General features: G+C 40.9%; 1 pseudogene; it reads right to left on the bottom strand.

The window, feature by feature from the left end:
• Positions 1 to 21,882: 21,882 nt before the first annotated feature.
• Impdh2-ps1 (inosine monophosphate dehydrogenase 2, pseudogene 1) lies at positions 21,883 to 23,432 on the bottom strand (annotated as a pseudogene).
• Positions 23,433 to 26,412: the final 2,980 nt, after the last annotated feature.

Below are 26,412 nucleotides of genomic sequence, written 5' to 3'. Positions count from 1 at the left end.
ACCACATTTTCTGTATCCATTCCTCTGTTGAAGGGGATCTGGGTTCTTTCCAGTTTCTGGCTATTATAAATAAGGCTGCTATGAACATAATGGAGCACGTGTCTCTTTTGTATGTTGGGGCATCTTTTGGGTATATGCCCAAGAGAGGTATAGCTGGATCCTCAGGCAGTTCAATGTCCAATTTTCTGAGGAACCTCCAGACTGATTTCCAGAATGGTTTTACCAGTCTGCAATCCCACCAACAATGGAGGAGTGTTCCTCTTTCTCCACATCCTCGCCAGCATCTGCTGTCACCTGAGTTTTTGATCTTAGTCATTCTCACTGGTGTGAGGTGAAATCTCAGGGTTGTTTTGATTTGCATTTCCCTTATGACTAAAGATGTTGAACATTTCTTTAGGTGTTTCTCAGCCATTCGGCATTCCTCAGCTGTGAATTCTTTGTTTAGCTCTCAACCCCATTTTTTAATAGGGTTATTTGTCTCCCTACGGTCTAACTACTTGAGTTCTTTGTATATTTTGGATATAAGGCCTCTATCAGTTGTAGGATTGGTAAAGATCTTTTCCCAATCTGTTGGTTGCCGTTTTGTCCTAACCACAGTGTCCTTTGCCTTACAGAAGCTTTGCAGTTTTATGAGATCCCATTTGTCGATTCTTGATCTTAGAGCATAAGCCATTGGTGTTTTGTTCAGGAAATTTTTTCCAGTGCCCATGTGTTCCAGATGCTTCCCTAGTTTTTCTTCTATTAGTTTGAGTGTGTCTGGTTTGATGTGGAGGTCCTTGATCCACTTGGACTTAAGCTTTGTACAGGGTGATAAGCATGGATCGATCTGCATTCTTCTACATGTTGCCCTCCAGTTGAACCAGCACCATTTGCTGAAAATGCTATCTTTTTTCCATTGGATGGTTTTGGCTCCTTTGTCAAAAATCAAGTGACCATAGGTGTGTGGGTTCATTTCTGGGTCTTCAATTCTATTCCATTGGTCTATCTGTCTGTCTCTGTACCAATACCATGCAGTTTTTATCACTATTGCTCTGTAATACTGCTTGAGTTCAGGGATAGTGATTCCCCCTGAAGTCCTTTTATTGTTGAGGATAGCTTTAGCTATCCTGGGTTTTTTGTTATTCCAGATGAATTTGCAAATTGTTCTGTCTAACTCTTTGAAGAATTGGATTGGTATTTTGATGGGGATTGCATTGAATCTGTAGATTGCTTTTGGTAAAATGGCCATTTTTACTATATTAATCCTGCCAATCCATGAGCATGGGAGATCTTTCCATCTTCTGAGGTCTTCTTCAATTTCTTTCCTCAGTGTCTTGAAGTTCTTATTGTACAGATCTTTTACTTGCTTGGTTAAAGTCACACCGAGGTACTTTATATTATTTGGGTCTATTATGAAGGGTGTCGTTTCCCTAATTTCTTTCTCGGCTTGTTTCTCTTTTGTATAGAGGAAGGCAACTGATTTATTTGAGTTAATTTTATCCCCAGCCACTTTGCTGAAGTTGTTTATCAGCTTTAGTAGTTCTCTGGTGGAACTTTTGGGATCACGTAAATATACTATCATGTCATCTGCAAATAGTGATATTTTGACCTCTTCTTTTCCGATCTGTATCCCCTTGATCTCCTTTTGTTGTCTGATTACTCTGGCTAGAACTTCAAGAACTATATTGAATAAGTAGGGAGAGAGTGGGCAGCCTTGTCTAGTCCCTGATTTTAGTGGGATTGCTTCAAGTTTCTCTCCATTTAGTTTAATGTTAGCAACTGGTTTGCTGTATATGGCTTTTACTATGTTTTGGTATGGGCCTTGAATTCCTATTCTTTCCAGGACTTTTATCATGAAGGGTGTTGAATTTTGTCAAATGCTTTCTCAGCATCTAATGAAATGATCATGTGGTTCTGTTCTTTCAGTTTGTTTATATGATGGATCACGTTGATGGTTTTCCGTATAGTAAACCATCCCTGCATGCCTGGGATGAAGCCTACTTGATCATGGTGGATGATTGTTTTGATGTGCTCTTGAATTCGGTTTGCCAGAATTTTATTGAGTATTTTTGCGTCGATATTCATAAGGGAAATTGGTCTGAAGTTCTCTTTCTTTGTTGGGTCTTTGTGTGGTTTAGGTATAAGAGTAATTGTGGCTTCGTAGAAGGAATTCGGTAGTGCTCCATCTGTTTCAATTTTGTGGAATAGTTTGGATAATATTGGTATGAGGTCTTCTATGAAGGTTTGATAGAATTCTGCACTAAACCCGTCTGGACCTGGGCTCTTTTTGGTTGGGAGACCTTTAATGACTGCTTCTATTTCCTTAGGAGTTATGGGGTTGTTTAACTGGTTTATTTGTTCCTGATTAAACTTTGATACCTGGTATCTGTCTAGGAAATTGTCCATTTCCTGAAGATTTTCAAGTTTTGTTGAATATAGGTTTTTATAGTAAGATCTGATGATTTTTTGAATTTCCTCTGAATCTGTAGTTATGTCTCCCTTTTCATTTCTGATTTTGTTAATTTGGACGCACTCTCTGTGTCCTCTCGTTAGTCTGGTTAAGGGTTTATCTATCTTGTTGATTTTCTCAAAGAACCAACTTTTGGTCCTGTTGATTCTTTCTATGGTCCTTTTTGTTTCTACTTGGTTGATTTCAGCTCTGAGTTTGATTATTTCCTGCCTTCTACTCCTCCTGGGTGTATTTGCTTCTTTTTGTTCTAGAGCTTTTAGGTGTGCTGTCAAGCTGCTGACATATGCTCTTTCCTGTTTCTTTCTGCAGGCACTCAGCGCTATGAGTTTTCCTCTTAGCACAGCTTTCATTGTGTCCCATAAGTTTGGGTATGTTGTATCTTCATTTTCATTAAATTCTAAAAAGTTTTTAATTTCTTTCTTTATTTCTTCCTTGACCAGGTTATCATTGAGTAGAGCATTGTTCAATTTCCACGTATATGTGGGCATTCTTCCCTTATTGTTATTGAAGACCAGTTTTAGGCCGTGGTGGTCCGATAGCACGCATGGGATTATTTCTATCTTTCTGTACCTGTTGAGGCCCGTTTTTTGACCAATTATATGGTCAATTTTGGAGAAAGTACGATGAGGAGCTGAGAAGAAGGTATATCCTTTTGCTTTAGGATAGAATGTTCTATAAATATCCGTTAAGTCCATTTGGCTCATGACTTCTCTTAGTCTGTCTACATCTCTGTTTAATTTCTGTTTCCACGATCTGTCCATTGATGAGAGTGGGGTGTTGAAATCTCCCACTATTATTGTGTGAGGTGCAATGTGTGTTTTGAGCTTTAGTAAGGTTTCTTTTACATATGTAGGTGCCCTTGTATTTGGGGCATAGATATTTAGGATTGAGACTTCATCTTGGTGGATTTTTCCTTTGATGAATAGGAAGTGTCCTTCCTTATCTTTTTTGATGACTTTTAGTTGAAAATTGATTTTATTTGATATTAGAATGGCTACTCCAGCTTGCTTCTTCTGACCATTTGCTTGGAAAGTTGTTTTCCAGCCTTTCACTCTGAGGTAGTGTCTGTCTTTGTCTCTGAGGTGTGTTTCCTGTAGGCAGCAGAATGCAGGGTCCTCGTTGCGTATCCAGTTTGTTAATCTATGTCTTTTTATTGGGGAGTTGAGGCCATTGATATTGAGAGATATTAAGGAATAGTGATTATTACTTCCCGTTATATTCATATTTGGAAGTGAGGTTATGTTTGTGTGCTTTTCTTCTCTTTGTTTTGTTGCCAAGATGATTAGTTTCTTGCTTCTTCTAGGGTATAGCTTGCCTCCTTATGTTGGGCTTTACCATTTATTATCCTTTGTAGTGCTGGATTTGTAGAAAGATATTGTGTAAATTTGGTTTTGTCATGGAATATTTTGGTTTCTCCATCTATGTTAATTGAGAGTTTTGCAGGATACAGTAACCTGGGCTGGCATTTGTGTTCTCTTAGGGTCTGTATGACATCTGTCCAGGATCTTCTGGCCTTCATAGTTTCTGGCGAAAAGTCTGGTGTGATTCTGATAGGTCTGCCTTTAAATGTTACTTGACCTTTTTCCCTTACTGCTTTTAATATTCTTTCTTTATTTTGTGCGTTTGGTGTTTTGACAATTATGTGACGGGAGGTGTTTCTTTTCTGGTCCAATCTATTTGGAGTTCTGTAGGCTTCTTGTATGCCTATGGGTATCTCTTTTTTTAGGTTAGGGAAGTTTTCTTCTATGATTTTGTTGAAGATATTTACTGGTCCTTTGAGCTGGGAGTCTTCACTCTCTTCTATACCTATTATCCTTAGGTTTGATCTTCTCATTGAGTCCTGGATTTCCTGTATGTTTTGGACCAGTAGCTTTTTCTGCTTTACATTATCTTTGACAGTTGAGTCAATGATTTCTATGGAATCTTCTTCTCCTGAGATTCTCTCTTCCATCTCTTGTATTCTGTTGGTGAAGCTTGTATCTACAGCTCCTTGTCTCTTCTTTTGGTTTTCTATATCCAGGGTTGTTTCCATGTGTTCTTTCTTGATTGCTTTTATGTCCATTTTTCATTCCTTCAACTGTTTGATTGTGTTTTCCTGGAATTCTTTCAGGGATTTTTGTGTCTCCTCTCTATGGGCTTCTACTTGTTTATTTATGTTTTCCTGGAATTCTTTCAGGGATTTTTGTGTCTCCTCTCTATGGGCTTCTACTTGTTTATTTATGTTTTCCTGGAGTTCTTTCAGGCATTTTTACGATTCCTCTCTGTAGGCTTCTACTTGTTCTCTAAGGGAGTTCTTCACGTCTTTCTTGAAGTCCTCCAGCATCATGATCAAATATGATTTTGAAAATAGATCTTGCTTTTCTGGTGTGTTTGGATATTCCATGTTTGTTTTGATGGGAGAATTGGGCTCCGATGGTGCCATGTAGTCTTGGTTTCTGTTGCTTGGGTTCCTGCGCTTGCCTCTCGCCATCAGATTATCTCTAGTGTTACTTTGTTCTGCTATTTCTGACAGTGGCTAGACTGTCCTATAAGCCTGTGTGTCAGGAGTGCTGTAGACCTGTTTTCCTCTCTTTCAGTCAGTTATGGGGACAGAGTGTTCTGCTTTCGGGCGTGTAGTTTTTCCTCTCTACAGGTCTTCAGCTGTTCCTGTGGGCCTGTGTCTTGAGTTCACCAGGCAGCTTTCTTGCAGCAGAAAAGTTGGTCTTACCTGTGGTCCCGAGGCTCAAGTTCGCTCGTGGGGTGCTGCCCACGGGCTCTCTGCAGCGGCAGCAACCAGGAAGACCTGTGCCGCCGTTTCCGGGAGCTTCAGTGCACCAGGGTTCCAGATGGTCTTTGGCTTTTTCCTCTGGCAACCGAGATGTGTGTGCAGAGAGCAGTCTCTTCTGGTTTCCCAGGCTTGTCTGCCTCTCTGAAGGTTTAGCTCTCCCTCCCATGGGATTTGGGTGCACAGAACTGTTTATCCGGTCTGTTTCCTTCAGGTTCCGGGGGTGTCTCAGGCAGGGGTCCTGCCGCTCCTGGGCCCTCCCCCACGGGAGCCCAGAGGCCTTATACAGTTTCCTCTTGGGCCAGGGATGTGGGCAGGGGTGAGCAGTGTTGGTGGCCTCTTCTGCTCTGCAGCCTCAGGAGTGCCCACCTGACCAGGCGGTTGGGTCTCTCTCTCTCGGGGTCTGGGAGCAGAGAGCTGCTGCGGGCTGGGATCCTCGGGTGTGGGACTTCCGGTAAACACAGAATGTGCCCGGTCCTAGAGGAATTCTGCTTCCGTGTATCCCAAGCTCACCAGGCAGCTTTCTTGCAGCAGAAAAGTTGGTCTTACCTGTGGTCCCGGGGCTCAAGTTCGCTCGTGGGGTGCTGCCCACGGGCTCTCTGCAGCGGCAGCAACCAGGAAGACCTGTGCCGCCCCTTCCGGGAGCCTCAGTGCACCAGGGTTCCAGATGGTCTTTGGCTTTTTCCTCTGGCGTCCGAGATGTGTGTGCAGAGAGCAGTCTCTTCTGGTTTCCCAGGCTTGTCTGCCTCTCTGAAGGTTTAGCTCTCCCTCCCACGGGATTTGGGTGCACAGAACTGTTTATCCGGTCTGTTTCCTTCAGGTTCCGGGGGTGTCTCAGGCAGGGGTCCTGCCGCTCCTGGGCCCTCCCCCACGGGAGCCCAGAGGCCTTATACAGTTTCCTCTTGTGCCAGGGATGTGGGCAGGGGTGAGCAGTGTTGGTGGTCTCTTCCGCTCTGCAGCCTCAGGAGTGCCCACCTGACCAGGCGGTTGGGTCTCTCTCACGGGGTCTGGGAGCAGAGAGCTGCTGCAGGCCGGGATCCGTGGGTGTGGGACTCGATATGACCTTTATAAAAATGATTTCTTTTTCAGATTTTACATGCATTTTTTTCTTGAACTGCATCATCTGTTGCATCACCTAGAAATGGAGTTACAGACGGCACGAGCAGCCTTGTGGGTGCTGGGAATCGGAAGAGCAGCCAGTCCCCTAAACCTAGGCGCTACCTCTCTAGACTCCATCTCTGAAATAGGATGTTCTTTTTTTTTTTTTCAGTTACTACTGTACTTTATTGTGTTCAACCAAATCACCATGTTATAAAAATAGCAAGCTGCCATAATTAAAATAAGGCTCCTCTATCCAGCACCAGATAGCATCATTTTACTTTCAAGCCTAGAAATTGCACACTTGTATATAAACCAACCGAAGATGAGGATTGAGAGTTCATCTTGGTGGATTTTTCCTTTGATGAATAGGAAGTGTCCTTCCTTATCTTTTTTGATGACTTTTAATTGAAAATTGATTTTATTTGATATTAGAATGGCTACTCCAGCTTGCTTCTTCTGACCATTTGCTTGGAAAGTTGTTTTCCAGCCTTTCACTCTGAGGTAGTGTCTGTCTTTGTCTCTGAGGTGTGTTTCCTGTAGGCAGCAGAATGCAGGGTCCTCATTGCGTATCCAGTTTGTTAATCTATGTCTTTTTATTGGGGAGTTGAGGCCATTGATGTTGAGAGATATTAAGGAATAGTGATTATTGCTTCCTGTTATATTCATATTTGGATGTGAGGTTATGTTTGTGTGCTTTTCTTCTCTTTGTTTTGTTGCCAAGATGATTAGTTTCTTGCTTCTTCTAGGGTATAGCTTGCCTCCTTATGTTGGGCTTTACCCTTTATTATCCTTTGTAGTGCTGGATTTGTAGAAAGATATTGTGTAAATTTGGTTTTGTCATGGAATATCTTGGTTTCTCCATCTATGTTAATTGAGAGTTTTGCAGGATACAGTAACCTGGGCTGGCATTTGTGTTCTCTTAGGGTCTGTATGACATCTGTCCAGGATCTTCTGGCCTTCATAGTTTCTGGCGAAAAGTCTGGTGTGATTCTGATAGGTCTGCCTTTATATGTTACTTGATGGTGTAATTATATTATAAACCCAAAATTCAGAGAAATAATAATTGATTTTAAAGTTGGAATGATAGTTCAGTCAGTAGACTGCTTGTCTTGAAACCATGAAGGCTTGACTAATACCCCTGGGAACCCACAACAGCAAAAACTAAGCAGCAAACTGTTAGCAAAACAGAAACCTGGACTCAGTGGTGTGTGCTTGCAATATCAGACCTGTACAGACGGAGACAGAAGACCTCTGGGCTCACTGGCCATCCCGCCCAGTGTACTCAGCAAATGCTAGCTCAATGAGAGATCCTCCCTCAAAAAACACCATGCTTTTATAGTCTCCACTGTCATGATTTCTCTTATCATCTCCTCTGAATTATGAGGGAGTCTAGGAATGCAGTCCTATTTTCCATAGTATTAGCGAGGACAGAGGACACACAACTAGAGATCTGTTCTCCTGGTGTTCTGGGATCCATGTTCAGGTTTTTACTAGTATGGCTCCACCGCTCCTGTGGAGCTACTGGTTAACTTCCCAGGAACTCCACCTTCCTCTGGGTCTCATCCTTCGCCAGGCTACAGTGAGTACTGTCCACTATAGCAACTTTCAGAGTCGCTGGGGTACCACTGGGAGCTGAGCATGGAGTCCTGGTCCTTGCATCCTCTAGAGTAGCTAAGGAGGGGCTGGGAAGGTAAGTCCTCCTCAGGGGAGGGAGATTTAGGCACTGCTCTTCATTATGAAGGCCCTTGCACACCACACCACACACACACACACACACACACACACACACACACACACACACACCGCCAAGCAATCCTTGATGAAGAGACAGTCCTTGCTTGTCCAAACTGTTTTGTTTTGATTGTGGATGTGAATACATATATCTTACTCAGGGTGAACCAGGGATTAAATACCTTTTTGGGGAAGGTGCCTAGGAAGGAAAGCTCACTGACTGAATGCTTGGGGCCTATCTAGATAACTTATCAGCATGGAGAACTGCAGGTTTTTATGCTACTTGACTGATTGCCATGGTCTTCTCAGTGGGGTGTCCTGGTTATGTGTTCCAGAACAAGTAGAACTTGTCAGGGAGCTCACTCCACTCTTGCCGTTTTCAATTCTGAGATTTCCCAGGTTCTGAGCCTGTTCAACCTTCTAGTTCTTCTGTTTGATGACACTTTCCACCTGCCCAACAAGTAGGTGTCACAACCTAGTATTAACACCTCTGTTCTTGCATAAAAATATTCAATCTCAAGGGTTTGGGGAGACATTGGTCCTATAAGCACTTTCATTCTTTGATATCATTCTTCCCTGGGTCTTTCCCAAAGCATGTGATTATTTACTTGCTCTGTCTCTCTTCCTCTGTCTCTTTCTCTCTGCCTCTGTCTCTCTGTCTCTGTCCCTCTTCCTCTGTCTCTTTCTCTCTGCCTCTGTCTCCGTGTCTCTGTCTCTCTGTCTGTGTGTGTGTGTGTCTGTCTGTCTGTCTATTTCTAAATATAACATCATAATATAACATCATGATTTTATTGCCTTTATAAGAAAACCAGAAGTAGAGTACCTGGCCCCGTCTCTTCTTATTTCCGAATTCAAAATGCTCACATCTTTTTGTAGCCCACATTTCTTAGATCTACAACTGAGCTCAACACACTTCAAGCTTTAGCACAACTATCTCTGTTTCTACTACCCCTCCCCATTTTCTCCCTCCTCCTCCTTCTCCCCTTCCTCTTTCTTCTCCTCCACCTCCACCTCCTCTTTACTCTTTACTTTTTATTTTGTAGAACATAGTCTTGGTCTGCCTTCCAGGGCCACTTTGCTTCTGGTCACAATGTTACTTTTACTGGGAACAGAGAGAACTTTTGCTCTTCTTGTACTGTGCCATTTTGTGGCATTTGTGGTTGCCACAATTCTTGTCAAAAGTCAAGTGACTTTTGAGACTCATTTACACGTATACAGAAGCGTTGCCAGCATAGATAGGCCTCCAGCAGTTGTAAGTCATACCTTTGTGCAGCTGTCAATCAGCATACGAAAAGATTGTCCCTTCTGTTTCTCTGTTCAGTGTTTTGTTTAGTCAAAATTTCCATTCTCCTTCCAGAAATCTTGCTTTGACGTGCTCATGTTTTATTCTCTCGTCTCTCTATTTTCTTTTTTCTTTCTTTCTTTTTTCTTTCTTTTTCTAGGAATCTGGGATTTGAAGTAAGTGTCTTGCATGAACTAGGCACATAAGCACATGTCCTAAGCAAAACTATAGATTCTACACAGTCTGTTAATGAGAACAAAACAAACAAGCGAATAAAGCCTGTCATCATTTAAAAGCACTATTTTGCTGTCTTGCTGAAGAAATTTAAGTTAATTACAAGAAAACATGGAACTGGTAGAGAAGATGATGATGGGAGAATAAGAAGTTAATGATTAAGAAAAGGAAGAAATGTAGCTAATTATTCCAGATAAATTGGCAGGCCAAAATCACTACTCAATTAACTCCCTCCCATTTCCCCGTTAAATGTGTCTGCAGATTAAACTTCACCATATGAAAGGAGGAAAAACCAAAAACATGATAGCTTCCTCTACTATGAAAAAAACCAAAGTGGTTGAGAAAGATTGTGGAACAAAAAATTAATAATTATCAACTTGGAAAGTATTCATATAATTTTAAAATGCATTTTCAAAAGAGCATTATGAAAGTTTGAATGTCAGGAAATGAAGCAAACCATCTCTAACAAAAGAAATTAGATGATGCACTCCATAAATGCTGTCATTTAGAAATCGAGCAAGTACAGACTGCCCAATGACAGCACCTGTGTAAATGACAAGGTCTAAGTCACTTATCAAAAATAGTATCTTGCATTCAAATCCAGACTTAAATAAAAGCATTGCATTAATAAACAGAAAACTAAGCTGTCAATGAATAAGAAAAACAGGAAAATAAACGTACCATTCAAGTGGACCTTAAAGCAAAACAGCCAAAACCGCTAATACTTGCATGCATGTATGTTCTCAAGTGTGTTGCCTAAACATTTAATTCTCACACAAAATCTAGGAGGCAAATACCATTACTATTCTCAATTATTTTGATACAGGACTGAATGACTCAGGAAGGTACTTTGACCAAGGCCACATAAATAGTGGTCCAATGTCTTAAGCCAAGGAGCCCCTCTCTACAGTGTATACGAGTTTTGGCTCATTACCATTTGTGGGGGAAAAACAAACAAATGAGACAAACACATAAAGTCAAGGGAGAGAATTTGATACACATACCAACAAGTGTTATTAACTTTTTGTTGTGCACTTTTATAACAAAATTGTCTAAATAGCAGGGGGAACAAAGTCTACATAAATTTGGAGAAAAAGAAAAAAAAGACCCCAGTATGGCTTCCAGGTACAGATGCTTACTATCTACAAGGAAGCCAGATGACTCTAGTTTGAATGCCAGAACCAACATAAAGGTGAAAGAGAAAACCAACTTTATAAAATTGTCCTCTGACCTCCACATGCACACCATAGCACACCCCTCACGTGTGTGCACCACACAATATGTACACACACACTCGCATGTGTGTGCACAAATACAGAGAGAGAGAGAGAGAGAGAGAGAGAGAGAGAGAGAGGGAGAGAGAGAGGGAGTGAGAGAGAGAGAATGATAAAAAAATAAACCAAGATACAAAACAATGAAAGTAACTGATTAAAAAATTATCCAAAGTGACAGCTGACCAACACTTCAAGAAAGATCAAAATGAGACAAGATCAGGAAAATCATGAAAACAATGCTTCAGAAACAAGAAAAATATAACCTGTATATGAACTGAAGGTTTGCGAAATATAGAAGCTAATGAAATGGTGAAATTTTATATAATTTTTATAACATTTTATATGATTTTAAATATAGAAAACAACTGAGCAAACATTCAGCTTGAAAGTTTGTAGTTTGTGGAAAATAATCTCTAACACATGAACAGAATAGTGGAAAAACATGATAAAAACCAAAACAATATTACATCTTTAATGTAGATTTCCAGAGGGCCCTGTACTCTGTAAACCATCAAGACGAAGACCAAGTTTTTGTCTTTTAGAGGGACTGCTGTGAATTCTCTACCATTCTCTTAAAATACTACATCATTTTTTAACCAAATAACCTTAAAGCTATATATAAAGAAATCCTCCCTATCAATTTGTTTCAACTGTTAAATATATACTTTTCTACTTTACAAACTAACAATACTTCCAAAATATTTTAGAGTTATATTTTACCACTGTAGGGGAAAGGGGGATTAGCCTTTAATTAAAATCTGAGTTGTTCCTTTTGATGTACTAAGGAAAAAATTTTACTCAGACAAAAATAATAGTTTTGCATAATTGATAAATAATTTAACAATACAGATGAACATTGTTACATAATTTGTATTTTAATAAGTATTTCTCATAGGCATGATAACAGATACCATGAGTTACTGAAGATTAGCTTACAGTAATATTAAAAGAAGTACCAACCAGAAGGTAGTGCAAGCCTTTGGTCCCAGCATTCTAGAGGCAAAGTTGGGATGATCTTTTGATATCCTGATCTACAGAGTGATTTCTAGGATAGCCAGGCCTACACAGAAAAATCTTGAGTCAAATCCAAAGCACACCAAACCAGAATAATCATGGATTAAGAGACCTGTAAAATAAGAGCTCCTATGGGGCAAGAGTCCTGTACTATTTTGTGACTCTTCCCTATCACCATAGTTAGCACTATAAAATCCTAGTGCATTAACTCACTGGAATTATTAGAGAAAAAAGATACGAAAATGTCCTGGCAGAAATGGAACTGGGAATGATAGGAAGGTGAAATGAATGAGTGTTTGGAATTCCTCAGTCTCAATTTCTGAGGGTCTAGAACCTTGGATAACACCCATTTGTAATGAAGACTCCTAAGGTGCAGGTGTTGTTTTCTTTACAAAATAGATTTCACATTTACCGAAGAGTGCAGGTGACCTCCAGCTTATAATGTAATGATGTCCTGACAAGCTGTTTGTAAGTTGATTGTGGATTTGTGACACGCATGCATGCATGAGTGTGTGTGTGTGTGTGTGTGTGTGTGTGTGTGTGTGTGATCCCCGAACAAAAGAACATGACACTGGGGAGATAAGAAGGTAGGAAGGATATAGGAGGAGTTGAGAGAGAGAAATATGATCAGCATATACTATATTAAAATATTTTTAATAAAAAATGATGTTAGAACATTTAACCCAACGAACACCAGAGCTTCACACACAGAGAACACTGTGGCTTCCTCCTCACGATCACGCAGCCAACTGCAAGCTTGGGCTCACTGCCCTTCTCCATTATCATGAGAAACCCTCCTGTCATATGCAGCACCAGCCCAAAGATCAAAATGAAAAAAAAATGAGTCTGCTTTGCCTTAAATGTTTTGTTTCTTGCTTTTTCTAATCTCTGCTGCAGAAGATATGACAAAAGCATCTTCAGGATAGATATATTTCTTGGTGCTCATAGTTTGATACAGGGTGTTTCGCGCATGACAGGGAAGACACAGTAGCAAATTGGAGAGGTGGCTGGCCTCATTGTACCTGTAGTCAGGATACAAGGGAGAGGAATGCTGGCCCTCAGCTTTCTCTGTGTCCTTCCTTCCCAGGCTTTCTCTAGGCAGTGACTCCAGCCCATAGATGGTGCCACCCGATTCAGACTGGGTGTTTTCTTTTCAGTTAAAACTCTTTGGAAATACTCTCATTGATGCTCTCAGAGGTACCTTTTATGTAATTTCAACTTCCGCCTAGCTGACAATGAAGAATTATCAAAAATGTGTATCATTTTCATGCTGTAGACAAACTGTAATCAAACCGTTGTAATTAAGTACATTATAGTAAATACAGTAAATAAAGGACTGTGCTCACAGACATTTCCAACATCCCATTTGGACCTCACATATCAGAGGTGCAACTGATAGAATGATGTATTATCGTCCCCAAAGTTTGCGTTAGGGTTCATCCTCAGTTATGCACATCATAATGGTTCAGATAAATGAATAGTGAGATGTACTCATTATCATCCCAGTATGTAGCGTGATGTCACGGTTCTAAAATCCCTGTGTATTTGCCCTTCACACATTTGCTTTCTAAGTACCACTGTCCACTAAAATGTCAAGGATCCATTCAGAAAAGTCTGATTATACAACCAAGACTTACTGAGACGAGGAAGATCCAACACGGTACTCAGCTATGTGTTACTGCAACACATACCAAGAGACAACTGCAAAAGAGCAATGGACTTAGTTTGGACTCACAAGTGCAGGTGTTTTACTCTATTGTCTGTCCCAGTAGTTTTGTGTCTTCAGCATCTCATGACAGAAAGAGAATGTGGAAAAGCAAAAACCCTTACCTCTTATGAGTCACGGAGCAAGATAGAAGCCGTTGATCCCACTCTGCCCTTTTCGAGCACTTCTCGTTAGGATCCACTTCTTAAAAGTTTCCATTACCTCCAAGTAACACAAAGCTGGAGTTCACCCTGCACATATGGGATTCATGGAACAGTACAGTTCTAAACTACAGCACCCGTTAAAAGCAAAGTAGGGAAAACTATGACTAGCTATGTATAGTGAAATACCTTTAATCCCAGGACTAGAAGGCAGGAGCACTGTTGAAAGTTTGAGAATAGCTGGGGTTAAATAGTTACTTCAAGGCCAGCCTCAACATACATAATGAAACCATATTTCAAGACTGCACCCCAAATTACCTAACCAAACAAAATCAGAAGTAACTATATTAATACCATGTAAAAAATAGAAAACTTAAGGGATAAAGCATGTTACTAATGAAACACAAGTAAATTTATACAAGTATCATTCAAAGGAATCATTTACGTTAAAAAGTATAGATTTGAAGATGAACACGATACTATTTTTAAAAGTATTAGTTCAATTATTCTAAATTTAGATGTATTAAATAAGACTTCAACATTCACAAGAATTAAAACACTCACTAGTATATATACAAAAGAAATAGAGAACTCTAAAACATAACGAGATGTTTACATTTTCATTAGTTGCTAAAACAAGTAAAATCAATCACTGCTGTTAACGCCTTTAAAATATTTAGTCTACTTTTTTCTTTTATTGAACTTTTTATTTACATTTTAAATGTTATCCCCTTTCCTGGTTTTCCCTCCAGAAACCTGCTATCTCATCCTCCCTCCCCCTGCTTCTATGAGGGTGCTCCCCCACTCCCTCCCAACTCCCCACCCTGACATTCCCCTGTACTGGGGCACCCAGCCTTGACAGGACCAAGAGCCTCTTCCCATTGATGCCTGACAAGGCCACCCTCTACTACATATAAGGCAGAGCGTGATCCATCCCTGTACACTCTTTGGGTAGTGGTTTTGTCCCTCGGAGCTCTGGGGGTCTGGTTGTTTGATATTGCTGTTCTTCTTATGAGGTTTCAAATCCCTTCAGCTCCTTCAGTCCTTTCTCTAACTTGTCCACTGGGGACCCAAATGCTTAGGCCAATGGTTGGCTGCAAGCATTCGCCTCTATATTTGTCAGGCTCTGGCAGAGCCTCTGAGGAGACAACTCTACCAGGCTCCTGTCAACATGCACTTCTTGGCATTCACAATATTGTCTAGGTTTGGTGGTTGTGTGTGGGATGGATCCCCAGGTGGGGCAGTCTCTGGGTGGCCTTTCCCTCAGTCTCTGCTTCAATCGTTGTCTCTGTATTTCCTCCTGTGAGTAATTTTGTTCCCCTTCAAAGAATGACGTGAGCATCCACACTTTGGTCTTCCTTCTTCTTGAACTTCATGTGGTCTGTGAATTGCATTCACACAGATTAATTTAAAATGTTGACTAATTGTCCTGAGCTCGCATGTCACTGTGTTATTCTGCTTTCGGAAAACTTAACTAACTACAAAGACTTTCTCTTTGCAGTTTGTACTGGACAAAAGTAACAAGATTCAGACAAGACACTGACATTTCTGACATAATTCTCTTAAAGTTAAGTGGAGTTTAACGTGGTTTATAAATCAATCAATCAATCATACAGAGGTTAAATATAACAGACACGACATGTACAATGATGACTGTATGTTTCTTCATGATTCTTAAACAGTTTATCGTCTAGATATAAGGCTAGTTACTAGAGCCAAACTTGGTCTTAACGAGTCAAATTTTGATGTGCATTCTGGCATCCGGTCTCTGACATCTTCCTATTCCTATTCATTTTGTATATAGAAGAACTATGAACCAGGACTTCTCTTACCTATTTATAGGCAATGCACAATCTTCTTGCTTTTATTTGTTTGTTTGTGTGTTGATTTATTTATGATAAGAAAGAGTGACACCCTGGTCATGAGCATGTGATCCTTCTGTGAGAACACATCCTTGGGCTCCTCCATCTCATCACCTGTGATTTCATTTTACCATCTGTGTTTAAGGACATCCATGCTCGCTGGGTTCTGGATTCACCTAGCATTTGGACATTTTCCTTAATTTCTCCAAACCTCAACTACCTCATACATAGAACAGAAATCCTAGTATCTCACTGATTGCATGGCTTGAATATTAAGTGAGATACCCCACTGAGAAAGCTCTATGCATGTATATTAATATTCCCCTTATCTGAGTCTATTCCTACTCGCCGAGATTGATCTTTCACTAATCACTACCAAGGAAAAGATTAAATAAGGGGACTAAGAATTACAACCTCTACCTAAGCATATAATAAGTTCAGTTGTTTTTTCTGTGTCAGACACCACCTCTTAAAATCCTCCATGTTCTTGTTTTGATCTCAGTCTGGGTGACTTAGACTTCTACCTAACAAGCCAAGGAATCGGTATTGTTATTTTCTTTTTAGGGAAATGCTAAAATGATATTTTTTGTTCATCGAACACTAGATCACTATTATTATCATGGAGACTGTGGCTGATGATGATGATAAAACAACCTTAGATTTCACAGATAATGTTGGCACTTCTCAAGCTGTCTGGCTGTTTCTGATGTTTTCTCAGCCTGGTCTGAAACAGATCCCTAAGCTTTCTCTTAGCTGATAATGTCTCTCCTAACTCATTTGCTTCTGCTCATTTTCCCCTCCAGATTTTAAATGATGAACAAGTTCTACAGAGACCCGTCTCAGAACTGATTTAGTTTAGATTCAGTGGCAGTCTTGCAGGATCATGGAGAGACTGCTAAGTTTAATGCCACAATCATCTCAGCTCCTACAGAGTATTCATTTCATTGTCAGCTGGTGGGGACAGGCAATTGCCGTGGTGGAAGGCTGATTCCCTTCAGTAATGAAGCAAGGCACAGGGACATTTTCATTTTTGAATTCCAAGCGAGTACACATTGTCATTTCAGATGCTATTCCAAGAGCTATCATTTGCTGGAGTACATCTGGTACCACGTTTATTTACAGCTTTCTAATTCGTCTTTAAATCTTAGAGAACATGGGAAGAAACTTAGGTTATTGATTTGGGGTATGTAGCGATATCTTGCAAGATAGGACCAACCTACATTCTCCAAGGGGAAAATGCTCATTTTCTCATTTTGTTCCGATACTGAAGACAGCAGCGTTAGAAAGAATAATTGAAAATGAGTAATGGACACTCAGCCAGAGGGTCTGTTTGATAGCAAAGAGACATCTAAGTCCCAGGGAGAGAAAATCAAGTTGCAGAAGCAAAGTGCCCCCATACAGTAATAAAGGGGATGGTGGCAATTCTTACTTTCATATTGAAACCACTCTCATCCTGCACAGATGAGAAAAGAAAATGGAAAGCTTCTATAGGATACTGATAATAACATGGCCCCGAGAAGCAGCCATGAGTGAAGTAAAAATTGTGAAACAGTGTTGAAAAGTGCTGCAAATCAGAAATGTTGAAGATCAGAAACTCACTGCCTGCACTGAGAAGGGATAAAAGTTAATGCTTAATGCTCCTGACAAATTCAGTGAAGAGCGTGTGAGTCACAGCTTTACAGACTGACGTTCAGTTTTCACGGCGCTAGAGAACCAGCTTCTGCCACTTCTGGAGTACTGTGATGGCAAGTTGTCCTCAGGGTTCCTGTCTCTAAGAGGACTGTCTGTATCTTATGGATGTGCTTTTAATGGAAGAAGCACTGGAAAGCGGCATCCACGTAGTTAGTTGTCTATCTTTAGCTAAAACAAATAGGAGACCAGAAGTGAGATTAGAATTCAAATGTTAGAAACACTAACAAACAGAAATAGCACAAGCAAAGATCAAGAAAGGAGAACAAATGTAACCAGTATGGAGTAGGCACTCAAACGTAAAACATGCATGGAAACAGATGGAAAGGCATTCAGTGTTCTTAGGAAGGATAAATTAATATCATAGGAATGTTAACTCTACTCAAGGTAATACAGGACTACAGAAATATACATCAAAATACAATGTACTCAAAGGTAAATATTGTGAATTGCACAGAAATAGACCAACAGACCAAAGGAGCAGAGTAGACCTGTGTAGGTATGATCATTTCTGCTTCATTAATCACTGGGGTAAAGATATTGGAAAAAATAGAACTTGGGGCTGGAGAGTTCGCTCACAGTTTTTGCTGCTCATCTCTAAATAAGCTCCTCTAAGAGCAGACTTTGATTCCCAGCACTCATTTTAGGTTACTTGCTACCACCAGCCCCAGAGGGTCCCAGGCTTTCCTTTGGCTCCTGTGGACAATGACACTCAAGAACAAATATTCACACATCCATACAAATAAATAAAATAAATCTTTTTTCTAAGTAAAAGATAAATAAAAGTAAAAGACAAGAACAGCACCTCATACTTACTGGAACAGTACAAAAATGAATAAATTATAGAAGTAAATACCTCTACAAGTTGGAAACAGTGAAAATTTTCATAATTATGACTTGTTAAAACATGATTAATTGACAGCCTCCCAATTTTGCAGGCCAAATAAATGTGAGTAAGTTTAAGAGAAAAATAACCTTGATGAGGAAAAGAAAATATTTTTGTTTTTCTCTATAGTAACTTTTCCCTCTCTAATTTAAGATTAAATGATTTTGAAGTAAGAAGTTGGATAACAGTATCTATAAAGTTGCTTTACTAACAACACTATACAGTTCTACTCTTCAAAAAGCCCAACAATTAATGGGGTATTCCACAAATTAATGCTAGGGAGTAGTGGTGAACACTCTAAGATGTGGTGGTGATAGTAGTTTGCCTTTATAAGGAATTAACAAGCTCTTTTGAACTCTTGGTCTTTGGTTGCTCTTTGGCTACCTGTCTTTCAGTGTAATCTCTCTCTGCACTTGTTCTCAGCACTGTGATATGATGTGCCATGACATGCTAAGCAATATCAACTGTCTGATGGCCCTATATCCTTTCTCCCAAACTGTTAATAAAACAACTGTTTTTCCTCCCCAAATAACATAGGCCATTGCCACTCTTCTTTGTTGTCCACCATGATTAGATAGTCAGGGTTTGTGTACCATCAAAAGTTTGACTGTGGGTCTCCATGTCTGTTTTGGCCACCTGTTGGGTGGAGCCTCTTAGAGGACAGTTATGCTAGGATCCTGTCTGCAAGCATAGTAGAATATCATTAATAGTGTCAGGGATTGGTTCTTGCCAATGGAATGGGTCTCAAATTGAGCCAGTCATTGGTTGGCCATTCCCTCTGTCACTGTTCTGCTTTTGCTACTGCACATCTTGTAGGCAGGACACACTTTAGATCAAAGATTTTTGTGGGTGGCTTGCTGTCCTTATTCCTCCACTCAGACTCCTGCATGGCTACAGGAAATGGTCATTTGTGAAAGAGCTGAAGAGAGGACTGAGAGACTGGAAGAGGATAGGGACTCCACAGGAAGACCCACTGAGTCAACTAACCTGGACCCTGAGGGGCTCCAAGAGACTGAACCACTAACCAAAGGTCCCTGACCCCTCATGCCACACGTATATAGCAGAGGCATAGGCTATCCCTGAATCTGTTGCACTGGGCTGCCTTGTCTTTCGTCATTGAGAAATGATATGACTAATCCTGCAGTGACTGTGCTCAGGGCCACGGGGTTTTGGGGGACCATACTTAAAGTGAACTTCTCTTTCTCATAGGGGAGGGAAAAATGGGAGAGAAACTGTGAGAAGGAGGCTGGACTGAGAGGGGGCACTGATATTGGGATGTAAAGTGAATAAAGTAATTAATTAAAAAGAGAGTTTGTGTATCAATTGCTGACCACACTCACTCCGTTGAATGTAAGATGTAGAGAAATCAAACTGGACTGATCACAGCAGACTCTCCCCGATGGGCTAGCTTACACAGTAACAGAAAGTGCTGTGCAGGCAGCTGGAGGAGACAAAAAAAAAGACAACAAAGGTCCTACCCAGCACTGGACCTTGTATGTTATAATACTGACCTGCCCGGTAAGGTTCCCTCTTACGATTTGTACATGCTGGACCCAGGGAGTAACACTATTTGGAGGTGTGGGCTTGCTGGAGTAGGTGTGTCGCTGTGGGTTTGCCTAGGTGCCTGGAAGTCAGTCTTCCACTAACAGCCTTCAGATGAAGATAAAGAACTCTCAGCTCTGCCTGCACCAGGCCTGCCTGGATGCTGCCCTGTTCCCTGCTGTGTTCCTTGATGATAATGGACTGAACCTCTGAGCCTGTGAGCCAGCCCCAGTTAAATGTTGTCCTTCTAAGAGTTGCCTTGGTCATGGTGTCTCTCCACAGCAGTGAAACTCTAACTAAGACAGTTCCCCCTGGTAACATGGTGTGATGTTTATGAGGTTAACCAAGCATGTTCTAATTTCCTGTCCCGCCAGGGGGATTTCATGCTTTGTGCTATAAATCTGGTCAAATGTCCTGGACTGGGGGAGATTGTAATCCCTGGAGGTAAACCTACTGTTGTTGTTTGCTAAGTAGTCATACTGTCAACTTGCCATCTAAATATTAATGTTTCTCACATGTTTGTATTGTGCATATAGGTAACACTAATTGGACTCAGAGGTTACTGATTCAAAACAAGAAGGAAGGTGTGAATTTGGGAGGGAGATGGGCTGTTAGGTACTAGGGGTCGTATGAGATAGGTAAGTAGGTAGTAGCAGATCCAAGTAGTTAAAATATACTGTAAATGTTTGAATTTTTTCAGAAAAATAAGTGAAAAATATTACTTAAGAAACTTTTTCTTTCATTGTGATTTTAGAAAACTGTCATGTATGTACACATGAAATATTACAGATTAATTTTACTATGATTTTATTTGTTCATATTTATATAAACATGTTTGAATATGTAATTGTTCATTTATTTATTCATTGTGTATGTACTCACGTATATAATTAAATATTCACTGTATATATACAAAGCTTATATATTCATTTCAGCACGACTTTGTAGAAGCTAACACACACACAAAAATACAAACATGCAAAGAAAGATGCAAAGCCCAATGTTATAGACTTCTCCTTTCCAGACAAAAGTAATCACAACTTGGTGTATGAACTCAGCAGGCAGAACCCTGAGACTAGTCAGGGTTACACAGTAAGACCCTGTCTCAAATAAAGCTAAACTTAAATAAAAATAAATACAGTGGCATTTGCGAAAGACTATCTATTTGTACTATACCGTTTTTAGTAGTTTATTTACTTCCAGGATCCTACATGGGAAATGGGAAAATTCATAATGAGTTGATTATGAATCTCCTTCCTCCTCCAGGATGCCTGAGGTAAGATTGTCTTGAACCTCGCAAACATTGCCTGAAGCAGTATGAAAAGGTAGATAGATGGAGGCCTTATGGCAATACTTACATGGAAGGCACACACCCTTTGTCTACATTAATTGTCACAAGTAACCTGAAATTATAGGATTTTGTTCTGCTACTTTGATTAAAGAGTAGGATTCAGCTATGTTACCAGAACAGGCTTGTGTGATTAATGAGGCACTTAATTAAAATACATCCCAAACTCAGTTGCGCAGTGATAGTCTGACTGACATTTGATTATATAACAGTGAAACAAAAATCCTCTCTGAAAACCGCACCTGATGTTGTTTTAGGGCCTTATGCATAGAGAAGTTCTTAGCATTATTGTTTTGAATTTTTTTGTGGATCTTTAATAAATCTGAGCATGAAGAAGATAATTGCTTCATAAGTCAGGTCTTTGCGCTGCAGAGATAAGATAATAAACACCATAAGCTACAGCACATCCAATTTTCTTTGCGAGGATGCTGACACATCGTGTGTAGTTGGTTCCTGTACACACCTTTCCAATAGGTTAGGACCGAGCAGAGAGAAAGCAAAATGCTTCTATGGAACTTGGAGTTCCCTGGTGGAAATCTGCAGCTTTTTGAAAGCTGGGTCTATTTTAATAGAGGACAGAATTTCAAAAGCCAAGCATGTGCTTTTATAGACTATTTTTCAAATCCTTATGATCTGAGGGTGTGAGGTCAAGAGCTCTGTAGGGATCTGCTTGTGACAGAACACCTTGGAAGCTACTCCAAAGAAAGCATTTACTCGTTGAAAAGAAAATGATCCTTAAGACATATATGCAAATAAGGTCAGGTGGGGATAGGGTGAAAATTGACACCATTACGCTAGGTTTTTTGGGTTTTTTTTTCCCCCAAACTTTTATTGAAAACTTCAAGGCATATACTGGATCTGTTTCCAGAAAAGCCGCTTCTCGAACGAATGGAGACTGTGGACGCCACCTTGCATCTGAGCTGAGGATGTTCTCTCCTCAAATTTAAGTTTCTCAGAGTATATCATGGCTCTGACTTGGGTTAAGCTCTTGGCACCTATATCCTGACAGGATGCTGGATGCCAGCAATCAAGTAAGGAACAAACTTGGGGATAGACCCTTTGTCTTGCACTGCCCCCGAAACGGCCACTTTGATTTTGTCAGCTTCACTGAAATACCAGTTCTGGCTGCCGAGATGCTTGTCCATGGCATCAAGAGACCCCATACCGCTATACCTCTTCAGCTGGATCCCATCTGATAAGAAGTACTCACCAGGAGCCAAGAGGGAGCCCATCATGACTGTAGAAGCCCCAAGAGCCAAAGCTTTGGCAATATGACCCACATTTTGGGTTCCTCCATTAGGATTAACCAGAACACCAAAGTGACGTGCATACTCAGAGACTTGTTCATGGCTGTTGCTTGGGGCTGACCACAGGCCAACACTTCCTGGGTGAGGCAGATGGAACCACTTCCCATGCCTACTCACAGAGCGTCCACACCTGCATGTATGAAATTCTTGGCTTGAGCAGCAGTGACTACATTACCTCCAATGACCTGGAGATTGGGGTATTTTTCCTCGATGTATTGATCATATTGATTTGAAAAATGGAATTTCCCTGGGAAGAGTACAAAACCGCCACATCCACACCAGCAAGGGCCAATAAGTCCAGCCGATCTTTGTCATCCTCATGGGTGCCAATGGCTGCCCCATACAGTAGTTGCTTTTTGGCATCTTTGGAAGCCAGCGGATAGTCACGATTCTTCCTCATTGCCCAGGCAATGATGGCTACCAGCTCATCCTTCTCATTCACAATTCATTCCCTTTTTATGGCACTGCAGAATTTCATTTGCCTCTTTCGGAGTGGCGCCGGTAGGGGCTACCACCAAATCTTCTCTCTGAAGATGGTCATGGTCTCTTCTGAGAAGCAATAATGCTCTTCCTCCTTGAGGAAATCAATGTCCCTCGAGGAGATTATGCCCACCAATTGACTCTCAATCTGACCTGTATCTGTGATGGGGTTACCACAGAAGCCGTGCTTGGCTTTGACCTCAAAAACATCGTGCACACGGTCCATAGGACTAAGGACACAGGGTCAGTGATGAATCCCTGTTCGTATTTCTTCACTTTCCGAACTTCGTTGGCCTGGAATTCAGGTGTGCTGTTGTGATGGATGAAGCCAATACCTCCTGTAAGCACCATTGCGATGGCCATTCCAGCCTCTGTGACAGCGTGCATACGTGAGGAAACCAATGGGGTCTTCAGTGTAATCTTCTTACAGCAGAGGTCAAGTCCACCTGATCTGCAGTGGAGTCGATATACCCAGGAAGAGTGAGAAAATCATTGTAGGTGAGGCCTTCCTTGCAGTTGTAGAGCTGCTGTGCTGTGAGCCCGTACTCGCACATAAGAAGTGCTTCCGCGAATCAAGTAATCCACCATGACCAACGAGCAACACGGACACGCACCTCCAAGGATGGCCACGCACAGGCCTCTGCCATCTGGACCGCACCGATATGAACTCCATTACACTAGTTTTAAACAGAAGTTATTTAGATGCATTGGAGTTTGTAGTATGGGCTGGCCTTGAGATGGGTACCCCAGGTTGACTTAAAATCTGCAGTTCCCCTGTCTCAGCTGTCTAAATGCTAAGATTATAGGCATAGCACCATCTTCAGCTTGAGATTAGAGTCTTAGTAGATATAATGATGTATAGCATGTATAAATTACTTGAACTAAATCACTGTACGAAGAATATCAGCTCAAGATGCGCCCAAAAGGAGACTTATTTATTTTTGTGCTATTTGATTGTAAAACTACCTTTTTGCACGTGTTCTATTGTTATAAATTACTATATAATCTTTAACTGTTCTCTAAGTTTTGTACCTAAAGAAGGTATTTTTCCTGCCTGTGAAAGTGTGATCCATTTTGGAAAAAAATTGCAATCATTCCTCCTGATATAATTTTTACTGCAAATTAAAAAGTGGTCATTTGCTGGCCCAGCCGACATCAGATCCATAGAGCTGTTTGCATTAAATTTGTATTTTCTTTACCACAGGTATCCAACTCAGGACTTCTGGGGACCCTACCGAAGCAGAGATTTGGTAGAGAGCATCCCTATGCAACTTGACACACCTAGTAGGAAAATGCTTCCTTATCAGGAAAGTCAAGGAAACAACACAATAAAACCAGATAGCAGAATGTGTGTTGAGAACAGGAGGTGGTTTGGCAATCTGTTGAGGATTCAGGCCCCCAATCCTTAGGAAGCAAAGCTTTGTTACCCTCTGAGCACACTGGTATTTCATTGTCTTTATCACAACTAAAGTGGTGAATTGACTCAAATCCATTTGACTGACAAAGGTTTTTAATGCGGCTTAATATTAGGGAGACAAGTAGCTGGCAAGAGCTCCTTCTTCCCAGGAGGCAATTACTTAAATGAAAGACATAGGTTTAATTAAGCACTCAATTGGTTATGCAATTATAATTGGGATAAATATTCAAAAGGAGATTACTATGTGCAATCGACGGGTCCAGGGGAAGTGTGGTTCTGAGAAGTTTAACTTCCCAAGGTCATAAAGACCAATCAACCCAGCAGACGCCTGAAGCCAGGTGCAGTCCTAGCACCTCCTCTCATTTCTTGCTTCCAACTACACAAATCCAGTATTGGCACAAAGCACCATGTGAGGAGAAACGAGAAAGGGGTGCATTGGATTTCCTATAGAGACAATAACCAATCACTACAGTTTGCAATGTCAGTGACATAACCATCAGGAATGGCTTTCCTTACAGCTCAACAGAAGCCTAGCAGAGACCTCACTAGCTTAAAACCGTGCTGTTAAGTCTGTGTCTCCTCTGGGGTCTGTGAGGAACATTCTCTTTGCCTTTGCCACTGAGCTGTATGCGTCTGATTTCTTTCTTTGGCACACTGTCTTCTTCCTTCAACTTAGGGCAGTGGTCTGTGAGTACTTCTTCATGGTTCACCACCCTGACCTACTCTCCGGATTCTGTGTTCCATTTTCTGTTTAATATTTTCACATTTTATTTTATTAGTGTTTGAGCTGTGGTGCGTGTGTGTACATAGATGTGTGCATGTGTGTACACATGCATGTTTGTGCATAAGTGTGTCTATATGTGTGCATGTGTGAGTATGTTTGTGTGTGTGTGTGAGAGAGAGAGAGAGAGAGAGAGAGAGAGAGAGAGAGAGAGAGAGAGAGAGAGAACACCACCCCTCAATGCCCTGCTGCAGGTAAGAAGACAACCTTTCCTTTTACCATGAGAGTGCCAGGGACTGCCCTCAGGTTATCAAACTTGGCAGTAGCATAATTTATTGATAATATATATGTACATAAACACATCAAATAAAAATGCATACATCTATTAATACAACCCATTTCATTTGTATAACAATACCAGTATGGAAATACTCTATGACTAACTAATAGATAATCAATTAGGAGGCTCTTTCTTGAGGAACACTGTTTCTCCTGCTCTCTGACTCTCCATTTGCCCTTAGTTCTTTGTCTAGGGTTGAAGCACCATGAGTGTTTCCTTCTTCGTGTTAGCATGTATGTGTCCCAATTGTTCAAATCTAGTTTAGGAAACCATGTTGATGTGACTTCATGGGCGTAGTTTCTCTGACTTTCCTAGGAGAGACCTCATGGCAAACTTTCTGTCCCTCTGTCTCTTACAACATTTCTGCATGTAATGGATCCTGAGCTTTAGGTGAAAGAATTGGGTTGTGGATGGATCGGATATCCACGGAGCCATCTTTCTGCCCCCTACACACTTATTTCCATTCGTTATGGCACTTTTGATGTTACTCAGCTAAACTGGATAGCCCATACAAATCTTTTCAGTTTAAGGGGACATGTTTAAATACATTATCTCCATCTTCAGTCTTGCTTCCCCTCAGTCATGTGTGGAACCATATGCATTAGTTCCAGGGTTACGAACGTGGGCTCTTCAAAGATCAATTCTCTCTGTAGATACTAACCATAGGGAGGTATTTGCTGTGTCTCAGAGGTAAAGGCGTCTCAACAGCATTTGGTGAGAAGAAGGTTGGTAAGAGAGCAGCCCAGGAGAGATATGAGACGGGAGTTCAAGTATGACTAGACAGGAATAAAGCTTGATTGGTTTTATTCCAGGTTTCAGTTGTTCTACCTGGAAGATAATGAGAGAAATATGGTCAGTACTTATTAGGATAACATAGGTGAGCTTATAACAGAGGTGTGGTTAATTCCATGTCAGAGAGCTGTAGATGAAGAGATGTTCTCCTTTGTGACTCACTAAACTGTGTTTATATGTTTCTCAGGCAGAATACCAAGCAGAGGGATTCTGAGAAGCATGCCCTTGTTGGCAACCTGGGAGGCAGTGAAGCAGCAGACATGGTCCCCACAGAATCAGTGCTGGGTATATGGAATTCTCCTCTTGGTTGAAC

Source organism: Rattus norvegicus, chromosome 4 (genome assembly GCF_021556685.1).
Source record: "Rattus norvegicus strain SHRSP/BbbUtx chromosome 4, alternate assembly SHRSP_T2T, whole genome shotgun sequence".
Classification (NCBI taxonomy): Eukaryota; Metazoa; Chordata; class Mammalia; order Rodentia; family Muridae; genus Rattus; species Rattus norvegicus.
The sequence above is the reverse complement of the archived record's forward strand: the minus strand, read 5'-3'. Positions and strand labels throughout refer to the sequence as shown.